Raw genomic sequence first — 11,281 nt, 5'->3', positions numbered from 1 at the left:
AAATGGCAGTATTTCATCTTTTTTATGGTTGAGTAATATCCCATTGTGTATATATACCACATCTTTACCCAGTCATCTTTCGAAGAACACTTTGGTTGTTTCCGTGTCTTGGCCACCGTTAATAATGCTGCAGTGAACATAGGGGTACATATATCTTTATGGATAAATGTTTTCAGATTTTTTGGGTAGATACCCAAAGAGGGATTGCTGGATCATATGGTAATTCTAGTCTTAATTTTTTAAGGAATCTTCATACTGTTTTCCATAACGGTTGTACCAATGTACATTTACACCAGCAGTGTATGAGGGTTCCTTTTACTCCATAGCCTCTCCAACACTTGTTGTTACTTGTCTTGTGGATGGTGGCCATTCTGACAGGTTTAAGATGGTATCTCATTGTGGTTTAGATTTGCATTTCCCTAATACCTAGTGAAGTTGAGCATTTTTTCATAATATCTGTTGGCCATTTTATGTCTTCTTGGGAGAAGTGTCTGTTCAGGTCTTCTGTGCATTTTTTAATTGGATTTTGTTGTTGTTGAGTTGTATGAGTTCTTTATATATTTTAGATATTAGCCCCTTATTGGGGATGTTTGCAAATATCTTTTCCCATTCACTTGGTTGCCTCTTTGTTTTATTGATGGTTCCTTTTGCTGTGCAGAAATTTTTTAGTTTGATATACTCCCATTCACTTATTTTTGCCTTTACTTGCCTTGTCTTTGAAGTCAAATTCATAAAATTCTCTCTAAACCCAAGGTCCATAAGTTTAGTGCCTCTGCTTTCTTCTATGCAATTTGTTGTTTCAAGTTTTATATTTAGGTCTTTGATCCATTTTGAGTTAATTTTGGTGTATGGTGACAGATAGCAATCTAATTTTATTCTTTTTACATGTTGCTTTCCAATTTTCCCAGGGCCAATTATTGAAGGGCTTTCTTTTTCTCCATTAAACATACCTCCTTTTTTAAAAAAAAAACTTCCTACCGTAACTACCACAAATACCAGGTAACATTATTAAACACGTACTATGTGCACATCTTGTCCTTAGCCTTATAGAAAGTATATTTAGTTTAATCCTTTCAATAGCTCTATGATGTACGAGTATGTATTTTATACATGAAGAAGCTAAATAAATTGCCAAAGGTCATAAAAGCTTGCACTCTGTAGGATTCAAGAATTTTTTTCATAACCATTATGCCATTTTGCCTAGAAATGAATGAAATCTGACTATATCAAATCATCAAAGTCCACACTTTTTCTAGTCTTTAGAATTTTTCTGTTGGAGAATTTAAGGCAAATTCAAGAGGACTGTTGCCAAGACACATCCTAGTTTGTCCCCAGTTTAACTCTAGTTTCCCAAGAAGTGTAACTGCTATGACCTTCTCCCTAGATTATGTGCTCATCGTGCTAGGACTTTCCCCTCTTCAGGTCACTTATAACATTAGCAGACATCTCTTCTTCCCATTTGGCCCTGACCCCTCTGACCACTATTTTGTCTTTTGGTTTTCACACTTAAGCTTTGGAACTTTAATCTGCTGTTCTGACCTATCTCCAGGTCCCTGAAGATTATTTGTTTATCATGCCTAGGTCAATGACTGTATTCTGAAACCCAATATTTTGGAGACAGAGAGGGGGAAAAAAGGAGGCCCTGTTTTCAACAAAATACTTTTAGTAAGAGCAACTTGGTTTTGTCTGCCAGTGTTGTGTTACGGAGCTTCTCGGCTGCTATTAGTGAAAACTAGCCTGAATAAGAAAGAGAAGAAACACAGTTCTTGGTAACTTTTTCTGGAATCATAGTACTTCAGTAACATCTGCTTGACGCATGACTCTTATCTTGCCATTTTCCCCCCAACAATATATAGTTATATGTGATCTTTATCATACCTGTTATCTAGGAATATATTGTTTTGAAGAAAAGTTTGAAAGTTAAACACAAATCTTTACTGAGTATTTGATACCTACCTTATAAAAATATGACTGAATATAGTTACTCTTGATGTTCTATTTTTATCCTTAAACTTTAAAGAAAGTAAAGGGATTAGCAATTGTTATTAGATTTTTATGTTAAAAATTATGAACTTTCAATGTATAAATTTCAGCTTTACCCCCATTGGCTTTATTATTTCTTCTGATCATCTTTTTATTTTCCTATGCTGTCCATCAACCATTTCCTATCCTTTTGGGATTTTCCTCAATTTCTGTTTGCATTATAATGCCATGTATTTTTTTTTATTTTAAATGATTTTAATTTCATTTTTAATATATAGTGAGAACACATTGTAATAACTTCATTTCACTACTTTCCACTTTCAAAATAACTATCATTTGAAATTCTTGCCTCCTAATATAAGTCAAGCATTTTAGAGTCTTCATTGAAGGAAATATTTTCTTTTCTCTTTGAATTTTCTGCACCTATACAAAAGAGTTTCATATGTCCAAACACTATTCTAAAATAGAGGTGGTTAGTAAAATAGAACCTCCAGTGTAATAATTATTTCTCCATTTGGATAGTATTTCCATTGACAAAAGGATGTAATTTATTGCTTTAGGCCCTTTTGTTAAGAGAAAGATTTGTTTTCTTTCTTTTTTCTTCTTCACACTAAAAAGGGCTTAATTGGATATTTTCTGATTAGAGGAGTAACATATGCTTATTTATAATTCTTATGCTATAAAAATAGTTCAGTAGTTATACGCCATAGAATAGTACACATAGCAACATAGATTTAAAAAACAGTACCAGGTGAAACATGTAAGAAATAGGATGTGCTACTGTCTAAATTTAAAATACCCATACAAAAACAAAAATATAGTTTATAGGAATCCATACAAACTAAGATTTACATCAAATACATTAGAATAGTTGTCAATGGGAGATGATTTGGATCATCTAAGTGGGAAATGGGGTAAAAGAGAATAAAAGAAGAAATTTCAGATAATACAGAATTGTATAAAGAAGTTAAAATCACATCGCCCTCAATCCTGCTATTTGGTGACAATCAGCATATTTTCAAATATAGCCATCCAGGCACACACACATACTTTAAAGTGGGATTATAATCTGTTTTTTATCTTTATTTTTATTTAACAATACAATATGTGTTAATATACATAATCATTTTCCATATAGTACATGCATGGATGTACATTATTTAACTACCCTATTGATATACAGAGGATACCAAAAAAGTATACATGTTTTAAGAAAGGAAAACCTGTATTAAAATTGTGATACTCAATATATACTGATAACAAAAGATGAATACAAGTCATGTGTATACATTTTTGGGGGGACCCCGTATATTTAGATTGTTTCCAGTTTTTTTATAATTAATGTTGCAATGAGCATTCTTATACATACATCTTTAGTTATTTGCCCTTCACTAGAAATGCACATTTAAATTATTGAAACAAATAGTCAAATTATCCTTCAGAAATACCATTTTACATTTTCATATGAAACATTCTGATTCCTACCAGGTTCTAAAACTTAAAACGCTTAAAAAACAAAACAGCAAACAGAAACAAAATTATCTCCATATTCCAAGCATCCAAGTGTTCAGCAATGGAGTAAATTTACTCACCGAGTCTGTTCTGTTTAGTGAGAGATTGAAGACTACCAAACGTGGTAATGTCGGCATACAACTGACAATTTTGCACTGCCTTCCAATCTGATCTAAACATCAGGCAAAGAAAGCAGAAAAGGATGCACCTAGAACTACCCCTCCTTTCACCTACATGTATTCACTTAAGTAGTGCATCGACTTGTTTGTGCTTGTATACGTATGTGCCTCAGAATCCTGAAGTTAAAAAAAACAAAAAACAAAAAACTTTTTAACTTTAATTACTAATAGTGGGAACTGTGTTCTAAGTAATTGGGTTTTCTATTTTTCCACTTCATTCCTAACGTGCCTTTTAATTTTTCTTGAAGGTTCTGACTTCACTGACAACTTTATGCCCCAAACAGTCGAGTGAGTTTTCAAACACAGCTGCAAAATCAGACAGCAGTTTCAACACCACGGTCCTAGCAGGGTAGGGGGTTGGATGTGGGCACAGCCGAGTGATGGAGCCAGTCAGATTCTAGGTAAATACACAGGGTGCCAAAAAATATATACACATATTAAGATTTTATCTATGTAGTACTTTTTGAATTCTGGTAGCAATGTGTAGTATGATGTTAGCTCAAAAGACGGCGTTAATCAAATGAATGCTGGCATCATTCGTTGTATTACAATATTAATAGTTTTTTCCTTACCTAAAATGTGTATACATTTTTGGGGCACCCTCTGTATGTCAACAAATACTTTTTAGTGAGTTAACTCAAGGTAATAATTAGGAATAATGAATGTGAAATGTCTGGGACCTAGCAAATACTCATTAAGTGGTAGCTATTGTCGTTAAGATAAAATATGGGGCGGGGGGGCGGCCAGTTGGCTCAGTTGGTTAGAGCTCAGTGCCACAGTGCTCATAACATGCAGGTCGCCAGTTAGATCTCCACATGGGCCAGTGAGCCGCACCCCCCCATAACTAGATTGAAAACAACAAGTTGACTTGGAGCTGAGCTGGGCCCTCCACAACTAGATTGAAAAAAAAACGACTTGACTTGGAGCTGATGGGTCCTGGAAAAACACACTCTTCCCCAATATAAAAAAAATATATATATATATATTTTTATATAATATGTATTTTATATAATATATATTATATATAATATAATATATAAAAATATTTTTTTATATAATATATTATATAAAAATATGTAAATATATATAATATATAAATATATTATATATATAATATATAAATATATATATAAATTATATATATATATATATATATAAATATATGGTTGTGGTTGAAGGAGAGGAGCAGAGAGCAAAAAATTTCAGATAATCCTGATGGCTGGTCAGAGTCCAAGGTTAGGTGCCGGGGCCAGTGTGAGTCTAAAATTGTAGGAAGTAATATTGATGGGTTAGAAGAAGAGAGGGAGTTGCTCTGAATTAGGCTCAGCCTTGAGGGTTCCCGACAGCCCCTCTGAATGGAAAATACCCTTGTGGCTTTTAACAATGTGTGAATGTGAATAATCAACTCATCAAGGGAAAGTCCTTAAGCTTTTTCTACCCAAAATCATTGCTATACCCAAAGCCACACTGCAGAAAGAATTGCTAAATGCATGTTTTCTTAATGCTACTATGTGGCAGGAATTTAAGTTGATAATCTCTTTTCAAGGCACATCTTGATTAAAAGGGAATTATTCAAAGCCGTCTGAGAGGTAATTACTATATAAAGGCTAATTGACCTAATCAACCTAATGTGGGTCAATGGCTCTAATAGTACCCAAAGAAGAACATTTTCAAATGAGGGGAAAAAAAACAACTCCAAAAGGAATTTCTTTAAGTGAACATCCTTAAATTTAGTGAGTCTGATTTATTTCTTGCACACAGATATTATATTGCTGCATATAATATTGCTGGAGTGGCTGAGCTGGGATAAAAAGAGAGAGAGGCTAATTCTCCAAGGATACAAAGGACTATTCTGTTCATCACTCAGGGGAAGGCACTGTAGAAATTGCATTTTAACAATACTGCCTTTCTGATAACGTAGCACTGAAAGAAGAATTCAGCATGACAAGTCAAATTTACTACCATACTGTTTTGATTCGGTGATATTATAAAGTGCATGCGGATACCTGCTTTTTATTTGATTAACTTCAGCTTCTCTGAATGGCAGCTTGTCCCATTTGAAATACTGACTGCAAAATATAAACTGGGGCTGATAATATCTGAGTCCTATGACTGAGGAAAGAAAATATACTCTACACGTCTGGTAGACAAAATAAGGCCCCCAAAGATGTCTATGTGTTAATCCCCAAAATTGTGAATATGTCACATTACATGGCCGAAGGGATTTTGCAGATGTGACCTTCAGGATCTTGAGGTGGGGAGTTTATCGTGATTATTCAGGTGGGCCCAATGTACTCACAGGCGTCCTTATAAGTGAAGGAGGGGGAGAAGGCAGGAGAGTCCGAGAAAGATGTGAGGATGGAAGCAAACGTCAGAGAGAGAGAGAGACTTGAAGATGCTGCACTGCGAGCTTTGAGTATGGAGAAAGGGGCCACAAGACAAGGAATGCAGGCAGCCTTGAAGCTGGAAAAGGCACAAGGCAATTGTGGGGACAGAGTCCCAGGCTCTCGGCCTCACGTGGAAAGGTGCTGGCTCGGGTAGTAGATGGCCGTCCGCTGTGGCTAGTTGACCATCAGCTATTACCAGTTAGCCATTAGCCACTGATATAACTGCCATGGCTGCACTGGTGAGTCCAGTCGAGTGAGTCGGTCGGTTGGCAGGCAGAGAAGTGGACAGCAGGTTGCAGGTCGTGTGACTCCAGCCTCCAGTGAGACGATAGTGCCACCAGTGAGACGATAGTGGTATGACTCCCCTATCTATGGCTCCGTGGCTGTTCCTTTTTGGCCTAGCCATATCCTGCGTTCATACGTGGGGAGTGGGAGCAGAGGCCCTGCCTGACACCCTGCACCTCAGCAATGGATTCCCCCCAGAGCCTCTAGGACTGTAGCCTGGATTTTAAAATCAAGCAAACTTGGTTTTAGCCCAGTGAGACTGATTTCTGGACTTCTGACCTCCAGGACTCCAAGGTAATAGCATTGTGTTACTGTAAGCCACTAAGTTTGTGGTCAGCTGTTCCAGCAGCAATAGAAACTAATGTACCAACTCTGGGCTCCCAGCGTGGAGCTACGTTGATGTCATTTTACTTGGATTGAAATGACTTTCCCAAACTGTGCCTATAACCCAAGACAGAGCTATGTCCATAAACCAGGGAGGCTCTAGCTGAAGCTCTTGCTTTGCCTTTTATTTATCACAAGCTCACTTTGCTCCTATTCATCTCCAGGCCTTTTGAGAAATAGAGTACTAGACTTCCTACGTGTGGGGACAAACAGTCCTTTCATGAGGGAATTCCCCTCGCCCAGGTTTTTAAAACCCAAAGATGTTTCCTCAAAAGATATTTACAAATATAAACAGTGTCTTTTAATCAGTTTGGCCTTTGTTCTGTGTTCAAAATTACACAAGAGTGTGGCACTTGGAGGCTGAGGAGAATGTTCACAAAGCCTTGAGAAGGTGGTTAAGTGTCTTCACCTGGAGTTGCAAGCCCTGGCTATGCCCTTGGACTAACAGGGTAGGCGGGAGGGAGCTCTGGGCAGCTGATCAAAATCCCACATGGGGCCAAGGAGATGCATAATGATAATACTATTTTAACAGCCACTGTGCAAAGGAGCACTTATATCATATTAAGGAACGTATGCATTATCCTATTAGCCCATTCTTACTACCCCTATTTTCAACTGAGGAAATGAAAGCTTAAGAAAGGGCACCATCCCCACCATCCCCTACATCAGACTCATAGATTTGACTCACTCCAAGCCTGGGCTGTTAACCATTGCTCTGTCCCCTCTCGGTGTCCCATAGAACCATAACTTGGCAAGTTTTCTATATGACAGAGTCATGCAGATTTGTGGTTTTCTTGGTGTTCCAAGTGTGGTACCCTCAACAAGTTCCTGACAATGAGGGAAGAGTTTGCTAGAGGGGAAAAAAAAAGTATAGGTATATAAAACATACAAAACCAAGCAAAGTCTCATTGGCTTTTTCTGAAGCACACAAGTTCTCCTGGGCCCAGTGGAAAAGCTTGCTAACTGATGTCATGATAATGAATCCATTAGAAGTAAGGCAAACAATGAAAAGCAATCAATGTACATTTTACTTCTGACCATTGCAATGGCCCCACCCAGGAAGAAAACCTGGAGGAAACATGAGATCAATTAGGTTGGATAGCAAGCTTTTTGATGAGCATGGGTGACAGGTCTTAGAGGAGGATGAAACATACCCAAGGTCTTAGAGTAACTCAAAGTCTTGGAGGAAGACTAATAGTCAGAATCAGGTAAAAATATGAAAGAAAATAAGAAATTCAGAGCAGGAAGAATTCTGAGAAGGGAAAGGCCCCCAGTTTGAAAATAATGATGCTGGCCACCCAGTAACAGCAGTGAGGAAGCAGAATTCCCCAGTCCTATTTTACTACCTTTTTTTCTGGTTAAGTGTGGGGACAGAGTCCCCGAGAGCAGTTTCCAGGCTCTCAACCTCACGTGGAAAGGTGCTGGCCTGGGTAGTACATGGCCATCAGCTGTTACCGGTTAGCCATTAGCCACTGATGTAACTGCCATGGCTAAGCTAGTAAGCGATGATTGAAGTTAGCAAGTGGGTCGGTTGGCAGAGAAGCAGACGGCAGGTTGTGGAATGTGTGGCTCCTGCTTCCTGTGTCTCCAACCCAGCCGCCAGCGAGAATGTAATGGTATGACTCCCCTATCTATGGCTCTGTTGGTGTTCCTTTTTGGCCTCACCATGTCCTGTGTTCTCATGCGGGGAGCGGGAGCTGAGACTCCCCATAACACCCCGCATGACACTAAGAAGATTGCTTATCAGAGTTGACTGGAAAGGGTGGAACAAATGTTGATAAGAAGGAATTGGAACTCCAGCTTGTCCAAGATTCCACCTCTGAACCATTGCACCCCAAGGAAGGGTAATATAATATGTTGATTGAAAAATCAGGCTTTGGAGTCAGGTAGAGTCTGTTTGGTCTCCTAGCAAGTTACTTAACAGCTCTAAATTTCAGTTTCTTTGCCTATAAAATTGGGATAATAGTATATACCTCATCGGGCTAGCATGACAATTCAATATAAAGCACTTTAAACAGCACCTGGCACATAAATATGCAACAGAGTAGCCCTTCATTTTATCATTATTATTTTTTACAGACTAAATAGCTGAAACGACATCAAAAATCTTTAAGAAATTGTGAAAAAAGAATAAATATTGTGAATAATAGTCAATAAAACTAGGACTAATTATATTAAAGATAGTTTTACCAGTTTCCAAAGTAAATAGTGATCTCTAAAAATAGTGTAGTTTCAGTAAGAATAAGTCATACCACCCTAAATGCATTTTCCTTTTCCTAGACAGCTATAGAGTGGAAGTGAGAGGAATTTTATAGACAAAGAGTATTGTGATTTCAGCATGACCAAAATCTCATGTTATCGTTGTGAAAAAACTGTGGTCTGGTTGTTCCAGGTAAGAGGATTTTTAACTTGTTGAATAATCCAAACAGTGCTAGTTAAGAAATATTTAAATCCAAAGGAAGTTTTCTAGGAGGAGTAACAGGTTCGTCTCTCAGCCCTAAATTCTTCAATATTTTCACTAATGGCTTTTATGCTAATATCTGCAGCATGGTGATCAATGAAAGAATGCTGAGCCATAAAATTAGGATTCAAAGAATTTTCATATGGCTGAAGTAACAGACCAAATCGAACAATACAAAATTTGTCCACAAAAACTCTATAGTCTCTTACTTTTAATCCGATACCAAACTCTGTAAACAGAGTATGGGGTACATGTCTTAGCAGCTTGTATTTTATTTTAAGGTTTTATTCAAGAACAAGGTCAGTATAATTCAACACTGTGGCTTAGCTTCCATTTCTGGATATGTTTAAGCACAGAGAAGACAACCACTTGATAGGACTTCATTGAAGGGATTTCACTGTAGATCAGAGTCTGTGCTAATAAGCACTAAGATTCATTAGAGCCTGCTGCATTCTTTGTCTTACAACTGAAACGTGGCCCGAGGATCTAAGAAGTGGTTCAGCAGAGTTCACTATGATGAAGCTGATGAACACATACATCCTAACGGCCAGATGGGAGACCTTCCATTTTGCTGATCAGAGATGGAGAGGTGATATGGCACCTGCTGAATATAGTAGGCAGCCTAGCTACAACTCACGCTATCACTGTTCTGCTCCATGCGCTGGGGTTGGGGCAAGTACACATATTTGTGCCTCGTCTGGGGCTGATTTGGGGTGTGGCTTGGGCAGGGACTGACTGCTGCACCAACAGCAGTGATGACAGCAGGGGAAGTGCATGCTACTGGGACTCAGCTGCCATGCCCTGTGTAATGGAATTGATTTGACTTGAGTTGCCATCCATTTGCAACAGGGTTGAGATGAACTTTCTCTTTCCTTGACTATTTCAAGTAGAGACTGGTTTACATTACCGTGGGAACTGTATTTGAAAAGGAAGAGTCTGTGATTGATGGTGTACAATTCTCCATCTCCTCTGAGGAGCCCTTCTCAAACTTCAATGTGCATATGCATTGCCTGTGGATCTCATAAAAATGCAGATTCTGATTGTGGGGACAGAGTCCCAGAGAGCAGTTTCCAGGCTCTTGGCCTCACGTGGAAAGGTGCCGGTTCAGGTGGTGGATGGCCATCTGCTGTGACTAGTTGGCCATCACCTGTTACCGGTTAGTCATTAGCCACTGATATAACTGCCGTGGCTGAGTTAGCAAGCACAATTGCATTTAGCAAGTGAAGTTGGTTGGTGGAGAAGCCAACGGCAGGCTGCGGATAGTGTGGCTCCTGCTTCCTGTGTCTCCAACCCAGCCGCCAGTGAGAATATAGTGGTATGACTCCCTTATCTATGGCTCTGTGCGTGTTCCTTTTTGGCCTCACCATGTCCTGTGTTCTTGTGCGGGGAGCGGGAGCTGAGACCCCGTGTGACACCCTGAATGACACTGATTCAGTAGGTCTGGGTTGGAGCCTGAGATTTTGAATTTCTAAGATCTCAGGTGATGATGATGATGATGATATAATGATGACGATGACCACCCAAAACGCAGAGTTTGAAGAGGAAGGAAATAATTACAATGGAATGGATATTAGTAAGCAGTGGTTCACCACACTGTTTGCTCACTAGACTCACCAAAATACTGACATCTGGGCCTGATCAAGACCAACTGAATTCAAATCTCTGGAGATGAGGCTTGAGCACTGGCATGTTTTTCAGCTTTCCACTGATTCTTATGCTCTAGATTTAGACTGACTGATATATTATGGGGACAGAGTCCCAGAGAGCAGTTTCCAGGGTCTCGGCCTCACGGGGAAAGGTGCTGGCTTGGTTACTAGATGGCCATTGGCTCTAATCAGATGGCCATCTGCTGTGGCTGGGTGGCCATCAGCTGTAACCAGTCAACCATTAGCCACTAATCTAACTGCCGTGACTACACTAGGGGGTTGGTTGGTTGGCAGAGAAGTGGACTGCGGATTGCGGCCAGCAAGTGCGGTTAGCAAGTGGATTGCAGATCATGTGGATCCTATTTCCTGTGTCTCACCTGGCTGCCAGCAAGACTGGGATGCAGGAAAACCCCTGGTTGGGATACTGGCAGATGTTTGCTTTTG

Source organism: Rhinolophus sinicus, chromosome 14 (genome assembly GCF_057876585.1).
Source record: "Rhinolophus sinicus isolate RSI-liver-muscle chromosome 14, RSI-T2T, whole genome shotgun sequence".
In the NCBI taxonomy this organism is placed as follows: domain Eukaryota; kingdom Metazoa; phylum Chordata; class Mammalia; order Chiroptera; family Rhinolophidae; genus Rhinolophus; species Rhinolophus sinicus.
This window is presented reverse-complemented; position numbering follows the sequence as displayed.